The 27026-nt window shown below is 47.8% G+C and overlaps 1 pseudogene; it reads right to left on the minus strand.

Moving 5' to 3' along the window:
* Positions 1-16082: 16082 nt before the first annotated feature.
* Positions 16083-17533, minus strand: LOC121480119 (annotated as a pseudogene).
* Between the last annotated feature and the right edge of the window lie 9493 nt (positions 17534-27026).

The following is a 27026-nucleotide window of genomic DNA, read 5'->3' on the forward strand; positions in this document are numbered from 1 at the left end:
ACTGTGTCAGCTCTGGGGAAATTCATTTTGGCACTCTGCTGAATCTTTCAGAATTAAGAGAGCATGGACCTGTATGGATGTGGTGATGCTGCCAGTTGCAGGCTGGAAGGTCCCCTCCGTGTGGCTCACCTCTGTGGTTTCCACACTCAAGTGTACTCGTGTGGCTCTCTGGGTAGATCTGTCCTCAGGCTGCCCTCCTCAGAGGGACTCAGCTCTGCTCCATCCTCAGAGGAAGCCCAGCCCCACACAGTGCTGGCGAATCCTACAGATTTCTCTGAAGGATGGAGGAGAGGGTCAGGACAGGCAGGGCCTTGCTGAAATCCCTGCACACAGCCTGTGCACGCAGCACCCCTGTGGGCCTCTCTGGCCACCAGCTGGCCCCTCTTGCCCCCCAAGTCTTCCCCATGTGGTCTCCATCCCCAGCCCCCACGCCTGCCAGTCCTTTCCTGGGAACTTCAAGCTCTTACTCCCTGAAGCAACACACCACCCCACCAGTATAGGGCCCTTCCAGGGCAGACAAACTAGGATGGGCACCGGGTAGAGCTTGTGAAGGGCAGATAAGATTTCCCACTACCAAACCTGTTTTGTAGTACCTCCCTGTCTTTCCCACAGGACAGGAAGCTCTGAGATCCCCGGTCCTGGGACACAACACGCAGAGAATGCATTCATTCATTGTGATTAATTCAGCGAGTATGGATTGAGCACCTGCTGTATGCCAGGTGGTGTTCTAGAACCAGGGACACAGCAGACAGAAATCTCTGTCCCCCTAGCACTCTGTGCTCCTGAGTGAACCATAACTGTACTAAGTTAACGTGACCAGGCTCCTGCACCCATGCTGCTCTTCCCTAGAGTAGGTGATAGTGCTAGGTGGTGGTGAGTGCCATGGAGAACAAAGCAGGAAAAAGGAGTCAGGGTATTGGTTGGGAGGCAGGGTGGAGTCAGGCCCGGGTGGTGGCTATGGAGGTAACACAAATTGGTCTGGTTCTGGATATTTTGAAGATGGAACCAAATCATCCTGCAGCCGGATTTGCTGCAGAAGGCTCTCATCTCAGTGAGTGAAGTGACAAGTGTCAGGTGACAGGAGCAAGGGTGCAGGTGACATGAAAAGTCTGTTGCCTTTGTGCTGTCGGATGAATATTCATGTAAGAGATGCTGTGTTTGTGAGTCTGTAGTCCAGGAGAAACCTCTGGGGCTGGAGATATAAATAGGGGAGTTTCTGGACCCCACCATATATTGATCACCAGGCCAGTGTGCCTAGAGTGGGCTCTGGGCCTCCTCCAGAATACAGACTTCCAGGAGTGAAGAGCAGAGCTGTCTCAGCAGACTGAGAACTGAAGGAAAGTGAGGAGACATGGCCTCCAGCAGGGGAGGCAAGCCCACACTTGGGCCATCTTAGTAGGATCCTAAATTCAGGATGGGTTTTGCACTATAAAAGGCTTCAGGCAAATGAGCAACAACAACAACAACAACAACAACAAAAGCCGAAGAGCATGCAACAGTGACCATGAGGTCCACAAACCCAAAATATTACTATCTGGACCTTCGCAGAAAGTTTGAGACCTCTGATGGAGAGGAATGGGGCATAGAAGAATGTAAGTATCTAAAAACCACAGGTACCTGAAAGCCTCATTTGCTGGGTTTCATCTCTTTCTACTTTGCACAGCAGGGCAGGCAGGCCTCAGTGAGAGGTCTGGGGACTTTCTCCTGAACTCTGAACAGACCCTGAAGATCCTCAAAGGCCTGAGGTGGTATCTGGGCTCTCAGGTGCCCTGAGACTCAGCCAGAGTGGATTCTTCACAGGTGTGTTCTAAGCAACTGCCCTAGAACAGCCCCCCAGATAGATGCTGGGCCTACCCTCAGGTCTGCAGGGGGGAAACTACAACTGAAAGGGGCAGAGCTAGAACTCCACAGTGACCCTGACAGATGTCCATATGGGTGCCCTTTGTTGCAGAAATCCATCTGATGCCAGAGGTATTCATTGTGACTCAAGTGTGCTGGGACTCAGTTCTCATGCTCCCTGCTCCACTGTAATCTGGGCGCCTGGGACCACCAGTGTCCTAGAGTTGGGGTGGATCACAGCGCCACCTGTTGCTGTGCTCACTGCTCCCTCAGTCCGGAAGTTGGGTCCTTGGGCAAGAGTCCAGTGGCTCAGGCTCTGCAAGAAGCCTGCAGAGGAGCTTCCTAGGCTCTGTCTTCACTAGGAAGTCTGCCAGTGTGCACAAGCAGAGCTGATTCTATCTGCAGCTTTCTGGGAGATCACTGATCTGGAACCCTGACCTTAGGAGTTCAGGGAGGTTGTGCAGGCTCATGGAGAAGCTGCTTTCTCTGTGGGTACAGAAAGGCCTGCAACGTGGCTGCTGCTCCAGCAGCAGAGAGGCTGGTTTCCTCCTGCAGCCTCCCAGCAGGAGGCCCTCTGTCCTCTGTCTGCAGCTGGTCTGGTGGGGGCTCCCTGCTGTCTGTGGGGCCTACCCTGCACCCTCCACATAATGAGGCTGGCACTGTTCTCCCTTCCTCAAAGAACCTTCCTGAGGATGTCTTGGAATGTTAGCCTCCTGAAGGCACCTTCTGTCAGCCCTGTCCATCTGCAAACAACTGGAGTTCAACCCCATTGTGGAAGGGTGTCTTCAGCAGGTGCAGGAGGCCAGGGTACTCATTTGCTCTTGTTGTGCCCAAGATTGCGAATCCGAGAAACCACCAAGGAGCTGACACTGATGCAAACATGTGAGGGTTTATTTACAAGCTCGAGCTTGGGTCCAAGTATACCCGACCCAGCGGAGCAGGGACTTGGACCCCGAGGTGGGTTTCAGCTTAGTTTTCAGGGCTGGTCTAGGGGACCTCCAGAAGGGCTGGAGCAATTTCTCAAGTTCTGTTTACATTCTGATATGGGGCTTTCAAGGGCATTGAGCCCTGTTCTTATTCTAATATGGGGCTTTCTAGGATGTTAAGCTGTAAGCTGTTTTTTTTTTTCCTGTAAGTGAAGTAAGGTAAAGTTCAGCTCCTATTCACTGGGGCCTGGGATGGCTGGACGTGTGCTAACGCTGAACTTAATGTGGAATGGCCTTATTTTTCCTGGCCTCCACACTCTCAGACTCACAGGTGATGTGCCACCGGCGCTGGTGTGCAGGGTTGGTGGCTCAGCACCCCTGGGAATGTTCCTATCTATATGCCTCTTCCCTGAGGCTGCTTTCAAGACTTTTCCCTGTTACTGGTTGGGAGCAATTTGAGCATGATGTGCCTCGCTGTGGTTTCTCTCTCCGAATGCTGCTGGAGGTTCATTGAGCTTCATCAAAATATTTAGCCTTTAGTTCCTCAAAAATTGTTTACTCCCCCATCTCTGTCCTCTCCTCCGGGGACTTCAGCCAAGCATACGTGTGTTACAGGCATACCACGCTGGCGGGAGCCCAGTGCTCATGTCCACACCCTTTGCCTTGAATCTTACAAGACTAGCCCCGTCAGTGAGGTGGCTTCACAGGTTTGTAATACAGTGAGAGCCTTGCCACAGTTGGCATTCCTTCCTGGGATCCCCAACATTCTGAGATATGTATTCATCTTTAACTTGCATACATTAAAGCTCTATAGGTTTTGACAAATGCACAGTGCCACATATCTGCAAGGAAAATGTATACAGAACTGTCTCACTGCCCTGATAATCCCCTCTACCTGTTCACACCTGCCCTCTCCCCGACCTCTGGCTGCTGCTGCTCTGTTGCTTGGTCTTTTCACCTGGTAATGTGCTCGTAGGTCCCCCCAGTTTCTGTGTGGCTTTAGAGCTCATTCGTTTTACCACCGAATAGCTTTCTGTTGTTTGGATGCACTGTAGCTTGTTTATCCATTCACCTATTGAAAATACCTGCATTACTTCCAGTTCTTGGCAGTTGTGAGTAAGCTGTTCACATTCAGTGCAGGTTTTGTATGGACATTAAGGTTTCAAATCAATCAGGTAAATGGCTAGGAGCATGATTGCTGGATTATAAGAGGATGTATCATTCTGGAAGAACCTGCCAAACTGAATTCCAGAGTGGCTGCACCACTTTGTGTGCCCAGCAGCAGTGAGTCCCTGTCGCTCCACCTCCCTACCAGCAACCGATGTGGTCGTGCTTTCCCAGTCCCAGCCATTCTGACAGACAGCTGTGTAGAGGCATTGCTCATCGACCCCGGGCGCTGAACAGCTCTTCGCCTGCTTGCCTTCATCCCTACAGCCTCCAGGGGAGAGGTTTGTTCAGATCTTTGCCTGGAAGTCAACTGGGTAGTTTGTTTTCTCATACTTGAGTTTTAAGGGATATTTGTATATTTTTCTGATACATGACTAGCGTATAGGTTTTATATTGTGGCTTTCCGTTCTTTCAATTTTGTCTTTCCCAGAACAATGGTGTTTAATTTTAATGGAATCTGACTTGTAAGTATTTTCTTTCAGGGATTGTGCTTTTGGTGTTGGATCTATACCCAGGGTCACTTTTTACTGTAGAAGTTTTATAGTTTTATACCTATAGTTTTATAGGTAAATTCAAAGTATGTTTTGCATATTACATTTAGGTCTATAATTCATTTTGAATTAAATCTTGTGTAAGGTGTAGGGGCTACATCTATGTTCATTTCTGTACATATGGGGGCTCAGTTGTTCCACAGCTAGATATGTTTGTATCTCCAGAATTTCCCTTCCCTACAATGGGGAGCAATCTAATTTGCTACATTCAATATAGAGAAGATTTCTGGAGATGATATAGGTTTCACTCTCAGTAGAAGTCATTTTGCTTTCTTTTAATAGCATTGCTGTTTATTGAAGAACTCTGTGTCATCCTAAAGAATTAGAAACAGTATTTATTTCCATCAATTAATGAATACTTGATATATAAATTATGGCATATTTGTAGAATATAATTCACTTGTGAAAAATTATTAGTGTATATATTAACATTTCAAATGTTTGATGTTGAGTGAAAAGCACATGCAAAATGATGGGTTTGGTGTGTATGTTCTTATTGAGACAGAATAAACATATAATAGTAGTTCCAGGTATGTGTCCTAACAATTCCATGTTCACATAAGTGATGAAAGGGTCCCCTCAGCAAATCTGTTGAGAACAGACAGTATTCCCAGCATGTTGGGAGGTTTTCCTGGGGACTGTATCCTCTGGTTCTTTTAGATGGTTCTCTCTCCCTCTCTCTCTCTCGGGTAGTTTCTGCACATGTGTGTGCTCACTAGTACTCTACTGGACACTCAAGAGTACCCTTATGGGCTTGGAGTCCTTACTGTGTGCAGACACTTCCTGTCTGGTACTGTACAGATTCTAGCCTCCTTGGCTTCCTAGATGAAGACTATTAAGAGCTATAAACTTCTAGTTATAAAATTAAAAAAAAAGTAATGGAAATTTAAAAAGTACAACATAGGGAATACAGTCAATAATATTGAAATAACTTTGTACAAGGACAGATGGTAACTACACTTCTCATGGGGAGCGCTGAGGAATGCACAAAATTGCCAAATCACTAAGTTGTACTCCTGAAACTGATGTGACATTGTGTGTCAGTTCTACTTCAATATATAGTAAAGAATAAGGGTTTCTAATAGAAATCACCAGGGATCCAGGAAAGGCATTTATACAGCCATTACAAATAACAAAGACACCTCTGCAGAAACGATAAAGATTTTGCAAATGTTCTTAAATGTAATTTTTTTTAAGATATATTATTTGAGACAGAGTGCACATGAGTCAAAGAAGGGGCAGAGGGAGGAGTAGAGGGAGAATCTCAAGCAGGCTCCCTGACTATCACAGAGACTCACCTGGGGCTAAATCTCACAATCCATGAGATCATGACCTAAGCTGAAATCCAGGGTCAAATGGTCAACAGACTGAGCCACCCAGGCTCCCCTCAAATGTTTTTAAGTGCAAAAAGCAAGCTGTAAACCCTTGTGAGTGGAAGGACATCTGTGACACACAGTCTACCGAGAAGGGCAGGAGGCCTAGAGGGCCTGAGCTAAGGATGGTGGGAGGATGCCAATCCTCCCCATCCCACCCTGCATAGTGACAGGACCATCCTCTGGGATGTTTGACCTTCAGGGTGAAGAGCTAAGTGCTGACTGGACCCTGTTGACCTGTGCTGATGACGAGGGACCCCATTGTGGGTGGAACTGTGGCAACCCAGAGTTCCACCACTTCCTGGAGCTCACTCTGCTCTGTGTCTGCAGGCAGTTGGAGGCTCTCATGCTCTCTGTGACTGGCTCTGCCACACTCGCATTGCCCCGCTTGCCCTACAACCCACATGTAAACAGGAGGTACAACTCACACAATAGGTCACAGGGGAGTATGAGCTGCTCCCTGCTCCCTCTGGCCACTCTGGGAAGTGAACAGAGAACACATACTTTTTCCCTTTTGTCGCTAGTGCTGTGGCATCTAAGAGAAAACTTTGACCCCCCCTCAAGCCTGCAGGAACACTTGCTGGCCAGCAGTTCCACTCATCCTCTCAGGGCTAGCACCAGGCTGGCAGGTGCCATATAGAGCATCAGATCAGCAGTTCACAGGAGGCTCCTGGGTCCCCCATGTGCTCCTGGCAACAGCGCAAAGAGAGCTGTCTTCTCACTATGCCAACGTGTCCTGGGAAAGTGGCTGGGAAGGTAGTCTGTAGGTGGGAGTGCTACACAGTGTCAGTGGCCCATGTGATCCGCCAACCCAGCATGTCACCCAGGTTGCTATAGGTTTTCTGCACCCTCTGGTCAGACAGACTAGGGATCTGCCAACAGGAAGCAGATGTATTTGTTCTCTGAAGCTTTTCATGCAGTGTAATATTTGGATGTTTTTGTTTGCAGCACCATGAAAGAGGGTCTGGAGACCCTACTGGCCTTGGAACAGGCAGAAATAGTAGCCAAGTATAATCAAGTGAGGCCCAGAGATAGACCTTAGACACTGGGATCACATACTTCAAAGGTAGAGACCATGACCTGCAGGAGCAAGTGAGGCCCAAGTCGGAGGTCAGAGCCAGGTTTGAGCCAGTTTAGCCCAGACAAGAACCATAGGCATCAGAAACAAGTGAGATCCAGGTGAAGGTCAGAGGCATCAGTACCAAGCAAGGGTCAATCAGTGATCATAGTCATCAAAAGCAAATAAGGCCAGGAATAAGCAGCTATGCCCCGAAGGGAATCATAACCAGCAAGAGCAATCATGTACCAGGTAGGGGGGATCAGAGCCGGAGGCAAGCAGATGAGACCCAAGGGGGTATTACTGCCAGAAGGAGCAGGTGAAGCCAGGGCGGTGGGGAGGGGAAATCATAATCTGCAGGAGCTCTTGATGTCCAGGTGGGTTTTTACCCAGTAGGTATAGAGGAGACCCAATCAGGGATCATAATCTAAGATAAGCAGGTAAGGACCAGGCAGGAATTAAAACAACTGGAGCAGGAGCCTAGGCAGACAGGCATCAGAAGTAAGTGAGACCCAGGTGTGGATCCTGGGTATCAGAACCAGCTGAGGCCCAGGTGGGGATCACACAGCAGGAGCAGGTATGTGCCTGGTAGGATCATGGCCAGGGTGGAGCAGAAAAGGCCCAAGCATTATCGTCATTAGTAAAATCAGGTATATTCCAGGTGAGGGGATCACAACCAAGGAGAAGCACGTGAGCTCAGGCAGGAATCATAGTCCTCAAAGCCAGGTGAGGTGCAGGTGGGGCTGTTAGTCACCAGAACCAGGTGAGGCCCAGGCAGGGCTCGTGGCCAGTAGAAGCACGTGAGGCTGTCAGGCACTCCCACTGGGCAGATAGGTCCTGTGCTCTCATGCTATACCATTTTCAGAGGGTCCTGGGCTCCCTCAGGATTCAGGGGAGCAAGGAGCCATTCTGCTCCCTCTTTTAACCTATGTCCTTGGCTCTGAGGTATCCCTGCTGTGGGGGCCCCCTCTGTTTCAGGCACACCAAGCAGGGTCTCCAGTGGAACCTCAGGAAGATGCTGACCTCTCGCTGTGCAGGGTCACTGACCATCATGGTTTTCTGCAGTGAGTCATCTAGACACCCCTTCATCACATCTCAGGGGGGTGGTCTCCACTTACAGGAATGCCTCTCTGGAGGCAGGACCCATCTCCCCAGGTCAGGCCCTCATCCCCTGGAGCCCGCTGAGGGCCAGAGTCTGTGCTAGCCTAGGGCTGCGAGACCCAGGAGGCAAACCCAGGAGGCAAACCCAGAAGTGGGCAGGAATAGAGCTGGGCCTTGGGCCGGGCACCTCTGCACTCAGAGGTGTGGCCTCAAGGCCTGCTTCAGGGAGGGCCATATGTGTGCCTTCTGTACTCAGAGGGTGGATCCAGTCAGTTCAGCAGGCTCCAGAGGGTGAGGGGCTCTGGGACATGACGTCCTTTCTGTAGGAGGACAGTCTGGTCCGGGGCAAGATGGGACTGATGCTCCCCACTGACACCCTCAAGGCAAGGGCCTCCATAGCTCCAAAGGCTTCTGTGGGACTGCAGGAAGTTGTCAGCTATAAGACAAGGTCAGGGAGGGAGGGTGCAGAGCAGAGGGAAGGGCCAACCAGCATGGACAGGAGGAGGGAAGAAGAGGAGGAGTCTGCCCTGGGGAGGGCACGTGGGAAGGTGGACAGAACAGTGGGAGGGAGGGAAGGTGGCTGCTGGGCTGATGCAACCACAAGAACCTCACAGAGGCTGGAGACTTGATGGAGGCCAACTGGGCTGCTCCCAGAATCCTTGGTCACTGCTCACCACCCAGGGACAAGTGTCCATTTGGATGGGCCAGGGGTGTGTCATGCTCAAGAGTTCTGACAAGACAAGGGGTAACAGAGATGTCCTGACATAAAACAAGGGTGAAGTCAGGACACAGCAGGGATGATGGCAGGTTGCAGGGAGAGGCAGGCTGGACACTAGACACTGAGGCCCTGTGAAGATGTGGGGACATCAGCTGGACGATCATAGGGTGCAACCAGTCTATACTGGCAGCTCTCAGGCTGGCGCACTCTAGGACAGTGACAGGTCACCTCCTGGGGATGGCTGTGGGGGCGCCTCCTACCCCACTTGCCAGCAACAAACTTTCTCAGACTCCCACACAGAATGCTGCCCCTGGATGACCCACAGGCACCTGGAAGCCCCTGCCCTCCCTGGGGTCAGCCCTCTTCTCCCACTTGTCCTGGGCTGACTTGTGGGCCAGGGGGTCAGGGACCTAGTCCTCAGGGCTCTGCTTCTCTTGCCTTCCAGGGAAAGGGAGCTGCCTGGCCCCAGCCCCCATGAGGCAAAGGTAATAGTCTGATCTGCTACAGGGCTGGATGTGGTCGCTGGACATGGGGCTAGGTTTCTGCAGACCCAGTGCCCAAAGCTGTCCCAAGGGGGATTTCACCAAACCCCCCTGTCCCAGGGCTACATGTGCTGCCAGGAACACACCTCGAGACGGGGAGCCAGGGCCAGTGTGAGGTGCTGTGCCTTCCTGGCTCTTCTGAGTTTGTTCACATTAAGGGCCCAAAGGGTGGCTGGACACTACATGGAGCAGCAATCTGAAACAGCTGGCAGCTAATCTACTGCCTCTACTTCTCATTTTGCAGCAAAAAATGGGGTGGTCTCCACTCCAAATCTTGGGGTGGTCTCCACTCCAAATCTTGCCGGGAGACCTGGAGAGCAGACAAGCAGGTGAAGATGCTGTGCAAATGGGACACATACCAGCACAGCAAGAAGGTGGGGCTCTGGGTGCCCACGGAGGGAGGATACTCGGTCCCATTGGGGAGGTGGGGAGGGCAGCCCATAGCTGTCCAACACACCCTCCCTCCACCCCCAGAAGTATCCCCTTGCCTGGGGAGTCTGATGCCAGAGCCAAAGCCACCCCCAGGCCCAAGGGGCACCCCCAGGTCCCCCAGGTCCAGAGGTAGCATCAGGTAAGAGCCACAGTCCCCTCCTCCTTGTGGGAGACAAGGCCCAGTACTAGGTAGACCAGCCTCTCCAGTGATACCATGGAACAGAAGGCCAGAAGTTTCTAGATGCCTCATGCTCCATCGGCTCTCTGGTACCACACTGGGCCTGTCTCACCAGCACTGCCTACTTTCCTATAGATGCATGGAAGCATCTACAAAGGGGTCCCTCTGCAGGTGCGAGGTCAGGTTAAGTCCTGCCTGCTGGACACTGAGAAGGTGAAGTCAGAGAACAAAGGAAAGGAAATATGAGGTAGGGCCCTTCCATGTGTGGGAGAGGCATGACCCTCAGATGAGGCCTTTTCAGGAGCTTAGGGGGAACCCATGAAAGGGGGGTGAAGTCAGGTGCCTCAGAGACCTGGAGGGCCCCAGACCTCTCCTGGTGCCTCTCAGCCCTGACAGCCCCACCCATCTCCCTGCCACACTCCACCTTGGGGGGCTGTAGGACTCAGGTGGGTGTCAGGAACAGAGAACCTAAGAGTTCTCCTCTCCCAGTGCCCTGAGGTGGACCATTGCCCTGAGGACAGATTCCAGGGAGCAGCCTCCCCGAGGGCAAGCTCAGGGAACAGGCTGGTGCCCCGGTCCTAGACAGACCCCTGTGGTGGGGAGAGGCGCTCCTGGCATCACTTTGTGAGCCGAACCACAAAGGGTTATGTAGATCTGGCCACGTGAAGAGCAGAGGGTGGGGGCCATGGGTAGGGGACACTAATGGGAGATGGGGGCCAGGCAACACAGACGAGGCTGGACAAGGATACACATGGACCAAATGAGGGTCAGAAGGGTCAGAATAAGTAACATTCACTCTTGGTGTTTTTATATATATATATCTGATATTTTTTCCATTTTATTTTGGACAGTTTCCATCATTGGTAAAGAGAAATAGTATGATGAACGCCCCAATGCCGTCACCAGGTCCAGCCCAGGGTTCTGTGCTCATCCCATGCTTCCCCAGCCTCAAGGGTGTCACAGCAAACCAGGGACCTCGGGTCTACTTTATCTGTGGACATCTCCATATGCATTTTAGAGAATAGCGATTCCATGTAGGGGCACCTACACTCCAATGTTTATACCAACAATGTCCACTATAGCCAAACCATGAAAAGATCCCATATGTCCATTGATAAATGAAAGGATAAAGAAGATATGATGTGTGTGTGTATATATATATGTGTGTGTGTCTGTGTATGAAAGAAATCTTGCCATTTGCAACAACATGGATGGAACTAAAGTATTATGCTAAGGGATATAAGTCAATCAGAAGGCAATTACCATATAAGTCCACTCATATGTGGCATTTAAGAAACAAAACAGATGAGCAGAGGGGAAGGGAGGTAAAAATAAAACAAGACAGAATCAGAGAGGGATTTAAACCATAAGAGACTCTTAACTATAGGGACCAAGCTGAGGGTTGCTCAAGGGCAAGGGGATGGGGGATGGGATAACTGGGTGATGAGCATTGAAGAGAGCATGTGATGACATGAGCACTGGGTGTTATATATGATGAATCACCGAATTCTACTTCTGAAACTATAATGTACTGTATGTTCATTAATTTAAATTTTAAAAGGGTAAAAAATGGGTATCCCCTTGGTATGCATGCCCATGACATGATCACCACCCTGCAAGGATTTAGTGCACATGCTTAGTTTGCAGCCAGTGATGGCACCTCCTGGAGGCTCTCTAGACAATCTTTTAACATCAGAAACTCAGGTTTCATGTTGAGTCCCCAGGTGCCAGTGGAGACCTTGATGATGCTGGGGCAGAGCGGGAGGGAAAGGAATGCAGTGTGTGTCCAGACAGGTTGGGGTGCAGGTGGACGGACGCAGGGGATGGAACTCTGTGCGGGGTCTGTCACTAGCACATTACCAGCCCACACCTGTCAGAAAGGCTGACGGGCGGCACCTGGTGTTGGCATGCCCGTGGGGCAGCAGGACCTGGGGCTGCAGCGTCATGCAGCCATGCTGGAAGGCAATCTGGTGGCTTCTTGCAAAGCTGAACGGAGCCTCGTGATAGGCCCCAGTAGTGCTCATAGATATTGCCCCAAATGATTTGAAAACATTTATCTGTATAAAACCTGCATGGATGTTCCCTGCTTTATTCACAACGGCTCAAATCTGGAGACAATCAAGATGCTCTTAGATGAACAAACACTGGTAATCCATAAAACAGAATACAATTCAGGAATGAGCTATCCATGCGCTCGATGCCATGGGTGTGATGTGCTTGGTGAAGGAAGCCAGACTCGTGTATGGTTGCGTTCACAGGACATCTGGAACATCTGGACATCTGGAACAAGCCAGATCATGAGGAGGAGAAGCATCAGGGGCTACCAGAAGCGGGTGCAGGCGGGAATGCCTAGCTACAAAGGGGAGGTTCAGGGTGGAGCAGCTGCTGGGGGGCTGGATGGGTAAAAATCCAGGAGCTGCACATCCCACAGTGTGAGCTTTAATGGAGACAAATAGAAAAAAAAAAGAATAAAAATAAACACCCATCACACTGAGTATCTGCATCTCATTGTGTGTAGACCTAATCCCCCCCCAAAAAAAACATTGCACAGTGAGGTGCTCTGAACACTGCAGGCCCTGTGTGGCTGGTTTCTTGGCCTCACTGGCCTCATGATGTCTGGGTTGGCCAAACAAGAGCAAAATCACCTTCCTGTCCCCTTTCCTAGGCAGCAAACCCTGTTCCATGTTCTCTCGGTCTATTCCATGTACAACACTGTGAGTATCCCTGTCACCGGGCAGGTTACCCCTTGGGTATCATTGTCTTGAGCATTTATGACCAAACATGATGTACTAGTTAAGGACACCAGCTCCCAATGTCTCAGAGAGACAAGAGAAGGGCTCTCTAAGACTGAGGAGGAGGGGCTGGGGTGCAGACCTCACTGCTGGGGAGGGACAGCCCCTGAGTCCTTGAGGCCTGAGGCTGCAAGGTGCTCTAGCGTGCATCGCTGTTGTCGTAAAACTTGGGTCTGGATCCTGAAGGACCCTACTACTAATTAGTAACTGGGCAGAGAGGAAAGTTCCCACTACTCCAAACTCCACGACCTTAGATGGCCACCTTCCACGTAAGTGTGGCTCTTGCAGGAGGTGGGCTACTGCCAGGGCATGAACCATAGTGGCCATCCTGCTGATGTTCTTGAGTGAGGAGGATGCCTTCTGGATGTTGGCTCAGCTGATAACCAACGAGAGGCATGCCATGTATGGTAGGGGGCCAGCCAGGCCACTGGACTGGACTGGGAGCTCAGGAGAGTCACCCTGCAAAGCTGCTCCAGGCAGGCAGGGACCCCCACCCAGTCCATCTCTGAACTGGCAAAAGACACTTCCTCCCCAGGTTGCCTTCAAGTTCCTGTACCCATGGCCAACAGTCCCACCATTTGTGGACCATTCTTGTATCCCAGGTGGTCCTTCAGTCTCCTGTCTGGCTGACTGTATGCCCACCCAGGCATTCTGCAAGCTCACAGCCAGACGACGTCCTGGTGGCAGCTCTGGTCTCCCACTCCTGTGTGCCCACAGCCTAACTCCATGCACAGGAGATGGTTGAGCACACATCGGCTGCCCTGCTCTGGAGGCTGTCCCTCAGTGCTGGGGACCCCTTGCTCCCACCACAGCCACTGCAGAAAAGAGGGTGCTGGGTCAGACAGGTCTTGTCCTCAGCACAGGGCACAACCCATCTGGGTCTCTGTGAGGTGGGTCCTCTGCCCCTGCCTCCTCAGGCCTAGAAGAGAGTCCTGCTCTCTGAGGGGGAACATTTCTAGCCCGGGCTCAGGAGGGCATGGGCACACACTTAAGTCAGAGCATGGGAGAGGAGGCAACTGCCAGGATTCACCCCCTACCTAGTGGGGGAGAAGACTGATTGTTGGGGGGCCTGGGCCTTCTCAGGCTTCTTCATTACAGGGTTCCCCAAACTGCTGAGGTTCCAGGCCTATCATAGCCACATTCAAGGCAAAGCACTCCCAAAGCTTAAGAAGCACATGGTAAGTAGAAGCACCCCAGAGGCACTGTTCCCATGGCCCGGGGCAGGGGTAGGAGGTGTGCAGAGCCTTCTGCAGCTGGCAAGAGTCTGTTTTGTTATTTCTTCTGCTGGCCCCAGGGGCACCATCGAAGCAGGGCCATGGGAAGTGTATCCTCTTGGGTCCATGTGGTCCTGGCACACAGAGGTTTTTGGTCACTGGATGGGTCCTCGACACCTCCTCCCATTTGATCAGGATGAGAAACAGATGTGCACTGGCATTTACACTGCCAAGTGGTTCTTTCAGTGTTTCATTGACTGGGTAAGGCCATCCAAGGAGACCTGGTCCCTGACCCACTCCCTGCCTCCTGGAAACAGAGCTTAGTGCCACCCTCCAGAGTCAGGCCAGGCCCTGGACCTCTAAGGCTGAGGCTTGCAGCTGAGACCCATCCTGGTGAAGCTCAGAAGCCTCTTTGAGGGGGTCCTGGGGCCCCTCTGTCTCAGCGTCAGTTCCCCCAGCTTGGCCTAGGGTGTGGACAAGCCCTTGGCCCATTCTGCAACCAGCCTGGGGTCCTCTCAGGGCATGTTACCACTGATTGTGGGGAGAGTCTGATGCAGCCAGGGAGGGTGCCAGGGCCTATGGGCAGATGGGAGTCTTTAGCCTATGCTGAGACCCCATGGGCCCTGCTTAGGGTTCTTCTTCACAGAGCCCAAGGCTGCATACCTGTGTCCGAAAGCCCCAGCGGCTCAGTTTCTGGCCTGTCTGCCATCAACCCAGGACCCCTCACCGGCCTGGCTGCCTCCACAGTGATGGAATTCCCTCCCCACCCTCCCAGTGAACCAGGAGGATACATGTAGGTTGAAGCCAGAATGTTGGGTCCCTTTCCCTTCAGCACCACCTTGGGCCACCCCAGGGTACACACAACAGACCTGGCCCAGGGACTTCCAGGAGGAGCTCCACCCCGCCCACTAAAGATGGAGCTGTAGGGCCCAGGACACCTCTCCTGCCCTGTGGTCACTGCAGCTCATGCCCCTCTCATGAAGCACCCCCCACATAAGCCACAAGTGCTTGAGCCAGAAAGGCCTGGCGTGGCCCCAGGCTCTGCAGGGGCAGAGATGACAGGAGTCCCCTCCCCCCCCAACAAGCAGAATGAAGACTGACTGTTGGGACCGAGCCCCCATGGCCCTTGTGAGTCCTGGATTCTGGCCCAAGCCTGGATGTGCACTCTGAGCATGCCCCACACATCCATGTCTTTGACTTGGATCAACCCTGCCCTAAGCAATTTGACTGGGGGCAATAGATCATACCAAAGAAGGGGTAACATGAACAGGCGGGTGACCCCACCCTCACCCACACAAGGGGCCAGTTCCTTCAGATGCCGGGTTATCTTACAGTCAGTCACCTGGCACCAATGGAACACATTTAGAGGCCTGCTCAGGAACCTAAAAGTTGCAGCCCCAGGTCAGGCCTAAAGTTGCTGGGAGGTGTGGACCTGGCAGCCTGGGACCATCACTCTGCCATCCTTAGCAACAGCTTCTCAGGGATCCCAAACTCAGGAAATGTGATGCCAACCAGAGTCAGCCAAAGATTCCAAGATGGGGGACTCTAGCACCCAGGCCCCCATGTGATTTCAATGTCCCCTCAAGGAGAAGAAGGTTTCCCTCCCAAGCGGAACACACACATCCTTGGCTCAGAGCCTCTTTTTTCTGTTGAAAGTTCAATAAAGTGTTTCTGTGCCAAAATGAGAAACCAGCCTGTTCCTGCAATGCCCAGAGCTCTGTGCAGGAAGCCCTGGACAGATACCCAGAAAGGAAGAGGGTGGCACGGTCCAGGCTGCATGACCAGCCCCTCCCAGGTGCCCCTGCAGAAGAGCCTTCAGGCAGACTAAGCTGAGGGTCCCCTGTGCCTTCCAATCTTGGCCAAATTCCAGGACAAGACTGTCAATTTACTATCACTCAGCCAGTGCCCAGTGGGCCAGGATGGGGCTGGAAGGAGAGTGACAGCCAGGGTGCCAGTGGTGTCACTTCACGACAGTCTGTGCAAAGCATCCTGGGAGGTCTGTGGTCACTGTCCAGGGAGCCTGGGCTGGCTGGCCTCCAAAGGTGCTTGCTTCCTCCTCCCCCTCCTCCTCTCTCGGGTCATGCCTCCTCCCAGCATGTGCCCTCCATGCCCTGTGCCTGTGCTCCTAGGGCCCAGAGGGCAAGCAAGGCATGTCACAGTGTCCGCAGTTGTCAAGAGAGCAGGCCTGAAGCTCATGCAGCCTGCCCATCCTCATCAGGTGAGCTCAACTTTCACACCTCATGCCGCCAGATCTTTTGCACCACTGTGTAGAAGGCAGCCTCCAGGCCCAACAAGAAGGGGCTGGCTGGCAGTGGGACACTGCCTGAGAGCCTGGCAGGGGTGGGGACCCAGGGAACCCTGCCTCAAGCTCATGAAGAATCCCAGCCTCTCCCCGACCCTGACTCCCACACGGGTAGCTACCCTTTGCTCATCCTGCAGCCCCAGGGCTACCCCCATCAGGCAGCTTGCTCCTCAGGAAGTCCCCGAAGGGTGAACCCTAAGTCTGACTCCCAGGCTGAACATCTTTTGTCCCCCTCCTATCTGACCTAACCCCCTTGTCCCCAACAGCATATTAAGAGGGCAGTACCAGCAAGGACCCATGGAGCTCTCTGTGGGCAGAGAGGCCACAACCCCAGGGTCACCTTTGGACTTAGGGCAGCCCTTTCACGAACCTCAGCCTATTCCTGGAGCTGTGTCAGCCCAGACCTTTCCTGCCTTGCCATCTGTGGACACTTACAGAGCTAAGGGCTGCTGGGTCACGGGGATCCCATAGAGTCCCAGAAGGTCCTGGAAGTGGAGCCAGGGCATGCCTGCCTGTGTCAGGGGAGAGGGGGCAATAAGCACTGTTTCCTAGCAGGAGTAGGTCCTTGGCTAGCTGTGGGGTGGGGAGCCCATTCACCTGGTACATCTCGACAGAGGTCTCAATGTAGAGGATGCCATAGCTGTGGAGAGGCCCTAGGCCTGCCAGGACCCCGTGGTGCACACAGTCAGGTCACACTTGTTCCCTACCAGTACCATGGGTACATCATTGGAGTTCTTCACTTGCTTGATCTGCACCCTGCGAGGAAGAAGGTCAGAGCCAGTCAGTGGGCTGCAAGCATGGCTGCATCCAGGACCCTGACAGAGAGACACAGAAACACAGAGGGGCAGGGAAGCCCCCAAGATCCCAGAAGCAGCTCACCCATACTGGTGGATGTTCTCAAAGAGCTTGGTGTTTTTGATGTAAACACAGAAGAAACCTTCTCCAGTGCACATATACTTGTCCCACATGGAACTATACTCCTCCTGGCCCACCATTTCCAAAGGCCCAGTAGGCACGTCTCACCAGTGATGACCACTTGCTTCCAATAGGAATCCTGCAAGAGAACAGTGCTAAGGAACTACCCCCATCTCTCTAGGATAGCACAGTCAAACCACCAGCCCGTCCCAGGCAACTTTCCTGCCCATCCCAGGTCCCACAAGGAGGGGACACCCTCCTACGAAGCATACAGAAGACAAACCCATATCAGGATTCAGGGCTAGGGACAGGAGCAGCACAGCTCACCTCGATGGTGGGGTCATATTTATCCACCAAGAGGTTCCGGATGAGAGAGATGGTCAGGGCACTCTTCCCCACCCCTCCAGCACAGACCCTCAAGTCCATTCTTATGTCAATCCCTAGGACTCTGGAGAAAGTTCTGGTCAGCCTCTTGGCTGTTGTCCTCTGAATTAGCAGATTTATCTCTTGGGCTGAGCCTTCTTGTGAGTCTTACCCTCATGGTTCCTCACTGTCTTGGTAGCAATTTAACAGGTATGTGTATATTGTTTTTACCCTGTGCTAGCTTTGATTCTCAACAAGGTATTGACTTGAGCCTCTCTTCACCATCTCAAGATATGGGACCACCTTTTTCTTTTCAAGATTACATAATGCACCCTGTACTTGGGATTATACTCCGAGCCCTTGGGAGGCCCAGAAGTAAGCATTTCTGAGACATAGATATGAATCACATTATCTTTGCCTTTAGAAGATATTGATTTAGGGTTAGCAACTCACAGTAGCCACCTGGTATCCAGGCTGAAGTTGGCACTAGCCTACTGTCTTGGGAAGAAGGCCAGAAGAGGCAATAAATTTTCTGTTCAGGACACAAGGATTTACTGGAGGCATTCATGACACCAATATGTAAGAAACATTATACTGATTTATAGGTCCAACCAAACTCAGATCTACTCTGAGCTGCCCTTGCCTGGGTTTTCATCCCACAGGTAAACCACTCCAATTGTAAGTGCAGAATTGCTGTGATGAAGGGCACCTCATGGTGCCATGTGGGGATCATAGCAGTCCCCTCACTTAGGATGGGAAGGAAGTGGGGATGGAGGCAGAGCCAAGGGTGGCATCCTGGTTGGGGGCCTGATTGAGTTGGATCCTATAGCACCCTCCACAGGCTTCCTCTTGGTACCCTTGTAGCCTTCTGAGGCATAGCCCTACCCTCTTGGAGCCCCCCGCTATCTCTTTAAATCTCCTCATTTCCCTGAACCACCCCTCACCCCCTGGGAGCCATCCTACTGCCTAGATCCATGCTTGTTCCCCAGGGGGGTCTTCCTCCCTCTAGAAGCAACCTGACATTTCCTGGGAGATACCCCCTGAACCTCCATTATCCCTCTAGGAGCACCCTGTCCTTTTGGAGCACCACCTCATCTCTCAGAAGTCCCCACATCCCCCTAAGTTCCCCCTGTCAGTCTGGAGGCCCTCTATCCCTTGGGAAGCCCTCCCATCAAAGTCCCCCCAAAGTCTCCTATGCCCCTGAGAGACCCCAAAGTCCAGCAAGGATAGAAGTCAGGCAGTCAGGCCTGCAAGTTGTGTGGATCATTTGTCAGCCCTGACATAGCTCCAGTTGTATCTGAAAGCACAGGGATCCCTCAGAAGTGAAGGTCATGGCAGTTTGGCTCAGGATGTCCAAGGGTATTCTGGAGGAGCAAGTGAGTGACAGTGGTGATGGGTTGTCTCTCAGGGCAAGAGGAAGGAACACTCTAGGGTGTCAGCTCTAGTAGCTGAGGACATTGCTGGGGTGTTCTTCAAGTGGAAGGACCGAGCAAAACCACTTTGAGGTAGGGTTGTCTTACTTTAGGGAATTTGGGGATGCCCATGAGACACCCAGGGATTTAGCTATGGGCTGAATAGAGAGGGATGGCAACCTGGTAACTATGTACTACTGTGGAGAGGGGGCCCAGTGTCAACCCCTAGGCACACCTGGCATCACTCTCAACCAGGGAAGGGAAATCTCATCCTGGGACCAGGACCAGTGGCTAGGGGCCCAAGGGAGGCTGGCACAGGGGTGTAAGTTGCCATGAAGTCAGTGTGACTCAATATCCCTCACCTACTCAGGCTTCTCCAGGACCAGGACAGACCCTAGCAATGGGTTCCATTGTCAAGTTGTAAATTTGTCAAATGAAAGCAACTGAATTGGCATCTTTCCACTCCAGCATCTCCTCTCTTATGTTCCCCCTCTGGTCCCAGAGGCCCATGGCCATGGCTCCAAGAAGCCTGCTGCTAGGACTGGCTGTACTGGTCAGGGGAAAGATGGGAAAGGGTCACAGAGCCATCTCTGAGGGCAGCTTGGTTGTACTTGGGTTGTGTGGCTATTTAACAATGACATACTTACCAGCATTTTTTAAAAATATAAAAACTGGGGCACCTGGGTGCCTCCATGGTAGAGTGTCTGCCTTTGGCTCAGGTTGTGATCCTGGGATCCTGCCATTGAGTCCCCCATGGGGCTCCCAATATCACTTGCCAATAATGAACACCACAGGGCTGTCTTTAGACACCTGTCTGCACTAGAGCCCCTGTATGTGAGTTGTCTGATTTCTTTTTAAGTAGTATTGTTTTTACAGTCAGAAAACAAGCTATTGATGTTTTTGCCAAACAATTTGCTGCCTGTCACTGAGAATGCCCCTGCTATCCTCTAGGGCTTTCATTTCCTTTTTCTGGAGAGTGAGGAGCTTCCCACGGATGTGTGATTTTTCTTTCTGTCTGTATACCTATCATTCTCTTATTTAGTTTCAGGAGCACAACAATGCATTTCAACAATTCTGTACATTATTCACCACTCCCCATGAGAAGCGTTGCCATCTCTTCCTCATACAAGGTTCTTAAAGTATCACAACTGTATCCCCTGTGGTGTACTTTTCACCCTCAGGACTTCTTTACTTCATAACTGGAAATTTGCAGCTCCTAATCCCCATCCCCTATTTGCCCATTCCCTCATGACCTTCTCTCAGCGCCACGACATTTGTTCTCTGTAATTAAGAATCTGTTTGCACAGCAATGGACAGATCACCTAAACAGAAGATCAAAACAGATCAAACAGAAGATCAAAAAGGAAACAAGGACTTTGAAAGACACACTGCACCAGTTGGACTTCACAGATATATTCAGAGCATTTCATCCTAAACCAACAGAATACACATTGTTCTTGGGTGCACAGGGAACTTTCTCTAGACTAGTTCACATACAGGGTCACAAATCAAGTCTCCACTGATACCAAAAGATTGGTATCATTCTCTGCATCTTTTCAGAATACAATGCTTTAAAACTTGAACATAAAAGAAAATTTGAAAGGACCACATATACATGGAAGTTAAAGAGCAATCTTACTAAAGAATGAATGGGTCGGGGAACCCTGGGTGGCTCAGCGGTTTGGCGCCTGCCTTTGGCCCAGGGCATGATCCGGGAGTCCCGGGATCGAGTCCTACGTCTGGCTCCGGGCATGGAGCCTGCTTCTCCCTCCTCTGCCTCTTTCTCTCTATCATAAATAAATAAATAAATAAATAAATAAATAAATAAATCTTTTTTTAAGAAAAAAAAGAATGAATGAATGGGTCAACCAGGAAATTAAAGAAGAATTTAAACAATTCATGGAAATAAATGAAAATTAAAACATAACTCTTCCAAGTCTTTGGGATGCACAAAGGGGGTCCTAAGATGGAAGTATATAGCAATACAAGACTTTCTCAAGAAACAAGAAAAGTGTCAAATATACAACCTAACTTTACACCTAAAGGAACTGGACAAAGAACAGCAAATAAAGTCTAGATCCAGCAGGAACAGAAAAATAACAAAAATTAGAGCAGAAATGAATGATACAGAAACCACAAGGACAGAACAGATCAATGAAACCAGGTGTTAGTCCCTTAAAGCATTAACAAGATTGATAAACCCCTAGCCAGAAGTATCGAAAAGAAAATAGAATGGACCCAAATAAATAAAATGATAAATGAAAGAGGAAAGATCACAATCAACAATGAATAAATCCAAATAATTATATAAATATATTTTGAGCAACTATATGGCAACAAATTATGCAATCTAAAAGAAATGGATGTATTTTTAGAAAGATATAAACTACCAAAACTAAAACAGGAAGAAATAGAAAACCTAAATAGAGGGACACTTGGGTGGTTCAGCAGTTGAGCGTCTACCTTTGGCTCAGGGCATGATCCCAGAGTCCCATGATCCAGTACTACATCAGGCTTTCTGCATGGAGCCTGCTTCTCCCTCTGCCTGTGTCTCTGCCTCTCTCTCTCTCTCTCTCTCTCTCTCGGTCTTTCATGAATAAATAAATAAAACCTTTAAAAAATAAACAGATCCATAATCAGAGAAGAAACTGAAGCAGTAATCAAAAATCTCCCAACAAGGAATGCCTGGGTGGCTCAGTAGTTGAGCATCTGCCTTTGGCTCAGGGCATGATCCTGGGGTCCTGGGGTCCTGGGATCAAGTCCTGCATCAGGAATCCCCACAGAGAGCCTGCTTCTCCCTCTGCCTATGTCTCTGCCCCTTTCTGTGTGTCTCTCATGACTAAATAAATAAAATCTTTTTTTAAAGTCTCCCAACAAACAAGAGTCCAGGACTAGAAGACCTCCCAGTGGAATTCTACCAAACATTAAAAGAATTAATACCTATTCTTCTGAAACTATTTCAAAAAATAGAAATGGAAAGGAAACTTCCAAACTCATTCTTCGAGGCAAGCATAACCTTGAGCCTAAAACCAGACAAACACCCCACCAAAAAGGAGAGGAGAATTACAGAAAAATATCCCTGATCAACATGGATGCAAAAATTCTCACCAAGATATTAGCCAACAGGATCCAATAGTACATTAAAAGGATCATTTACCATGACCAAGTGGGATTTATTCCTGGGCTTCAAGGGTGGTTCGACATCCACAAATCAATCAATGTGATACATCACATTAATGAAATAAAGACAAGAACCATATGATCCTCTCAATAGATGCAGAAAAAGCATTTGACAAAACACAGCATTCTTGCTTGATTAAAATTCTCCACAATGTAGAGATAGAGGGAACATATTTCAATATCATAAAAGACATACAAAAAGCCCACAGTGAGTATTATTCTCAATGGGGAAAAACTGAGAGCTTTTCCTGTAAGGTCAGGAACAGGGATGTCCCCTCTCACCACTGTTCAACATAGTATTAGAAGTCCCAACCTCAGCAATTAGATAACAAAAAGAAACAAAAGGTATTAAAATTAACAAAGAAGTCAAATTCTCACTCCTCACAAAGTATACTTTACATGGAAAACCCAAAAAACTCCACCCCAAAATTGCTAGAAGTCATACAAGAATTCCCCAAAGTGGCAGGATATAAAATCAATGCACAGAAATCAGTTGCATTTCTATACAATAACAATGAGACAGAAGAAATAGAAATTAAGAAATTAATCCTATTTACAATTATACCAAATTCCTAAGATACTTATTAATAAGCCTAACCAAAGAGTTAAAGGATCTATACTCTAAAAAATATAGAATACTCATGAAATAAATTGAGGAATACACAAAGAAATGGAAAAATATTCCATTTTCATGGATTGGAAGAACAAATATTGTTAAAATGTTTATGCTACCCAGAGCAATTTACTCGTTCAATGCAATCCCTATCAAACTACCATCAACATTTTTCACAGAGCTGGAACAAATAATCCTAAAATTTGTATGGAATCAGAAGACTCAGAATAGTCAAAGGAATGTTGAAAAAGAAAACCAAAGCTGGAGGCATCATGATTCTGGACTTTAAGTTGTACTACTGAATTAATATAGCTGTACTAATCAAGACAGTATGGTACTGGCAACAAAAACAGACACATAGATCAATGGAACAGAATAGAGAACCCAGAAATGGTCCATCAACTCTATGGCCAACTAATTTTTCACAAAGGAGGAAAGAATTTCCGATGGGAAAAATGACAGTCTCTTCAACAAATGGTGTTGGGAAAATTGGACAGCCACATTGCAAAATAATGAAACTGGACCATTCTCTTACACCACCACAAAAACAATTACACAATGACTGGAATACTTAAATATGAGACACGAATCCATCAAAATCCTAGAGGAAATCATAGGCAGCAACTTCTTAGATTGCAGCCACAGCGACTTCTTGCTAGACACATCTTCAAAAACATAGAAAACAAAAGTGAAAAAGACTATTGGGGCTTCATCACAACAAAAAGCTTTTGCACAGCAGAGGAAACAGTTGCTAAAACCAAAAGACAACCTACAGACTGGGAGAAGATATTTGCAAATGTCTTATCAGATAAAGGGCTAGTAACTGAAATCTATAAGAATTTATCAAACTCAACATCCAAAGAACAGATACTTCAGTCAAGAAATGGGCAGAAGACCTGAACAGACATTTCTCCAAAGAAGACACACAAATGGCCAATGGACACAAGCAAAAATTCTCAATACCACTCAGCATCAGGGATATATGAATCAAAACCATAATGAGATACCACTTCCCACCAGTTAAAATAACTAAAATAACAACACAGGAAACAACATGTTGGCAAGGATGCAGGGAAAGGAGAACCTTCTTACGCTGCTGGGGAAATGCAAGGAGGTATAGCCACTCTGGAAAAAGTATGAAGGTTCCTCAAAAAGTTAAAAATAGAGCTACCCTATGACCCAGTAATTGCACTACTAGGTATTTACCCCAAAGAAACAAAATGTAGTGATCCAAAGGAGCACCTACTCCCCAATGTTTCTAGCAGTAATGTCCACAATAGCCAAATATAGAGAGACTCCATGTGTTCATTGGCAGATTAATGAATAAAAATGTGAGAGATAGATAGATGATAGATGATGATAGATAGATAGATGATAGATAGATAGATAGATAGATGATAGATAGATAGATAGGTATGATAGATAGATGATAGATAGATAGATAGATGATAGATAGATAATAGATAGATAGATAGATAGATAGATAGATAGATAGATAGATAATAGATAGATAGATAGATAGATAGATAGATAGATAGATAGATAGATAGATAGGTATGATAGATAGATGATAGATAGATAGATGATAGATAGATAATAGATAGATAGATAGATAGATAGATAGATAGATAGATAGATGATAGATAGATAGATGATGATAGATAGATAGATGATAGATAGATAGATAGATAGATAGATAGATAGATAGATAGATAATAGATAGATAGATAGATAGATAGATAGATAGATAGATAGATGATAGATAGATAGATAGATAGATAGGTATGATAGATAGATGATAGATAGATAGATAGATGATAGATAGATAATAGATAGATAGATAGATAGATAGATAGATAGATAGATAGATAGATAGATAGATAGATAGATAGATAGATAGATGATAGCCACCTCCCTTTAGCCCTTGGCAACCACTGATCCACTTTTTTGTTTCCATGGGTTTATCTGTTCCTGATATTTCATATACAGACTCATTGAACATGGGATCTTGGAGAAAGTTTGAATGCTACAGTACGATGTAGAACAAAAATTCTGGATGGGAAAGGAACCCTGCTCAGCAGTAAGTCTGCTTCTCCTTCTGCCACTCCCCTCGCTCATGTTTTCTCTCCCCCTCTTTTCAAATAAAATCATAGAAATAAAAAGAAAATCATAAGAAAGAGGGTCACCTGAGTAGCTTAGTTAAGTGTCCACCTCTTGATTTTGGCTTAGGTCATGATCCCAGTGTTGTGAGATCAAAACCCACATTAGGTTCTGTATTGAGCATGGAGCCTGCTTAAGACTCTCGGTCCTCCACAATCTCTCTCTCTCTCTCTAAAAAAAAAAAAAAGAAAGAAAGAAAGAAAGAAGAAAGAAAGAAAGAAAGAAAGAAAGAAAGAAAGAAAGAAAGAAAAAGAAAGAAGAAGAAGAAGACGAAGATGAAGACGAAGAAGAAGGAGAAATATAAGGAAGAAAAAATACATTTACAGTGCTATTCTGTAAAAAAAAAAAAAAAAAGAATTCATATGTAAGTGGACCGACCTGGTTCAAATTCTTGTTGTTCAAGGGTCAACTATATATTCAATTAATGGGCTCTCAGTCAAAGAGATCTGGAATTAATCTGGCATTAAAGCTTATAATGTGTGACCTTTGAAAAGTTATTTAGTATCTAGTGTTCTGGTTTACTAATCTAAAATGGAAATAAGAATATAGTACTTCAATGTTTGTAACATTTAGCCTCAACCTGGCACTTCTAAGCTCTCAAGAAATATTAGTTATTTTAATTGTTCTTTTAATTGCAATTTCCATGTTATTATTTCAGATTCATATCAGACTCTGCAAAGTAATTTATTAAGTAGATTCTTTTTAATCAGTATGACACACATTTTTTGCAATGTTTGTTTAATTTTTTTTAAAGTCCTTTGTCGGGATCCCTGGGTGGCCAGCGGTTTGGCACCTGCCTTTGGCCCAGGGCGCGATCCTGGAGACCTGGGATCGAATCCCACGTCGGGCTCCCGGTGCATGGAGCCTGCTTCTCCCTCTGCCTGTGTCTCTGCCTCTCTCTCTCTCTCTGTGACTATCATAAAAAAAAAGTCCTTTGTCTAGGGGCACCTGGATGGCTCAGGTTAAACAACTGACTCTTGATTTCAGCTCAGGTCATAATCTCAAATCTCTGAGATTGAGCCCTACATTGGGCTCTTCACTGCTTGAGATTGTCCCTCTCCTCTGCCCCTCTCCGGCTTTCTCTCTCTCCCTCTCTCTCTCTCTCTCAAATATTTTTTTTAATGATAAATATCCTTTGCCTATAAGTAAGTTTAACTTAGCATTTTAGAGAAGCTACCACATCCTGATTTTTATTGAAAATCACGCTGCTTTTATTCAATTCAAGTAAGTATATAAGGCATTATGTTTGGTCTTTATCATGCAACAAATTTCTTTTAAAGAATTTATTTATAAAGGATAAGCAAATACAACAACATACTAGTGTCTAAAAAACACCTTGTACTTATTGTAAAATCCAAGATTAAATGTTCCCTGTCATGATCTTTTGTAGTTTTCACTTTAAATTATATTGATTTACAAACCCAAACATGAATGTATGTATGCACTTAGCTAATTTCCTACAGACAATAATTTGAATACTTTAAGAAATCTTCCAACATATTTTATATTTTATGTATATTTTTACCCTGAATATTCAAATAAAAACACCAATGTTCTCTGTGATTTGATTGTATAGTAGTTGCATCTTGGGTGCATCCCATCCAGCATTTCAAATCCCCGATTAAATGAGGTGGCTAGTAGAAAGAAAGGAGAGTAGCAGAAGGTTGTGCATCTTTCTTGGGGCAGGCTAGGTTATTCCCATATAGGCCAGCTAGAGCTAGGGTATAAAAGAGAAACTTGACAACCTAAGTCCAGAACAAGAATACACATTATCTCTAACCATCACAGATTGCCCTGTGAAAACCTAGAGTGAAGCAAATGTGGAAAAAGTAGATTTCTCATCAATGTGTCAATTAAGATTTGAACAGGACATTCTTACACCTGGAATATTTGAAGCAATTTCAGAATGCAGGGAACTTTGAGCTCTCATTGAAAGGGTAAATGGACTTCTTGGTATGTCATTCAGATTCTCCTTTTTCAAATGCTTCTGATAAATTGTTTTCATACTATTCAAGATTTGGGTTGTACAAGATGGAGGCTTGACCACTCCTATGGTTAACTTGTTTCCATCTTAATCACAAACACTACAAGCTTAGAGTTTTCAAGTTTTGCTTTGGGAACTAGGTTGCTGAATCTTGGCATTACTATATTTTTTCATCATATCCCCATTATTACATTTCCAACATCATAG

Source organism: Vulpes lagopus, chromosome 21 (assembly GCF_018345385.1).
Source record: "Vulpes lagopus strain Blue_001 chromosome 21, ASM1834538v1, whole genome shotgun sequence".
Taxonomy (NCBI): domain Eukaryota; kingdom Metazoa; phylum Chordata; class Mammalia; order Carnivora; family Canidae; genus Vulpes; species Vulpes lagopus.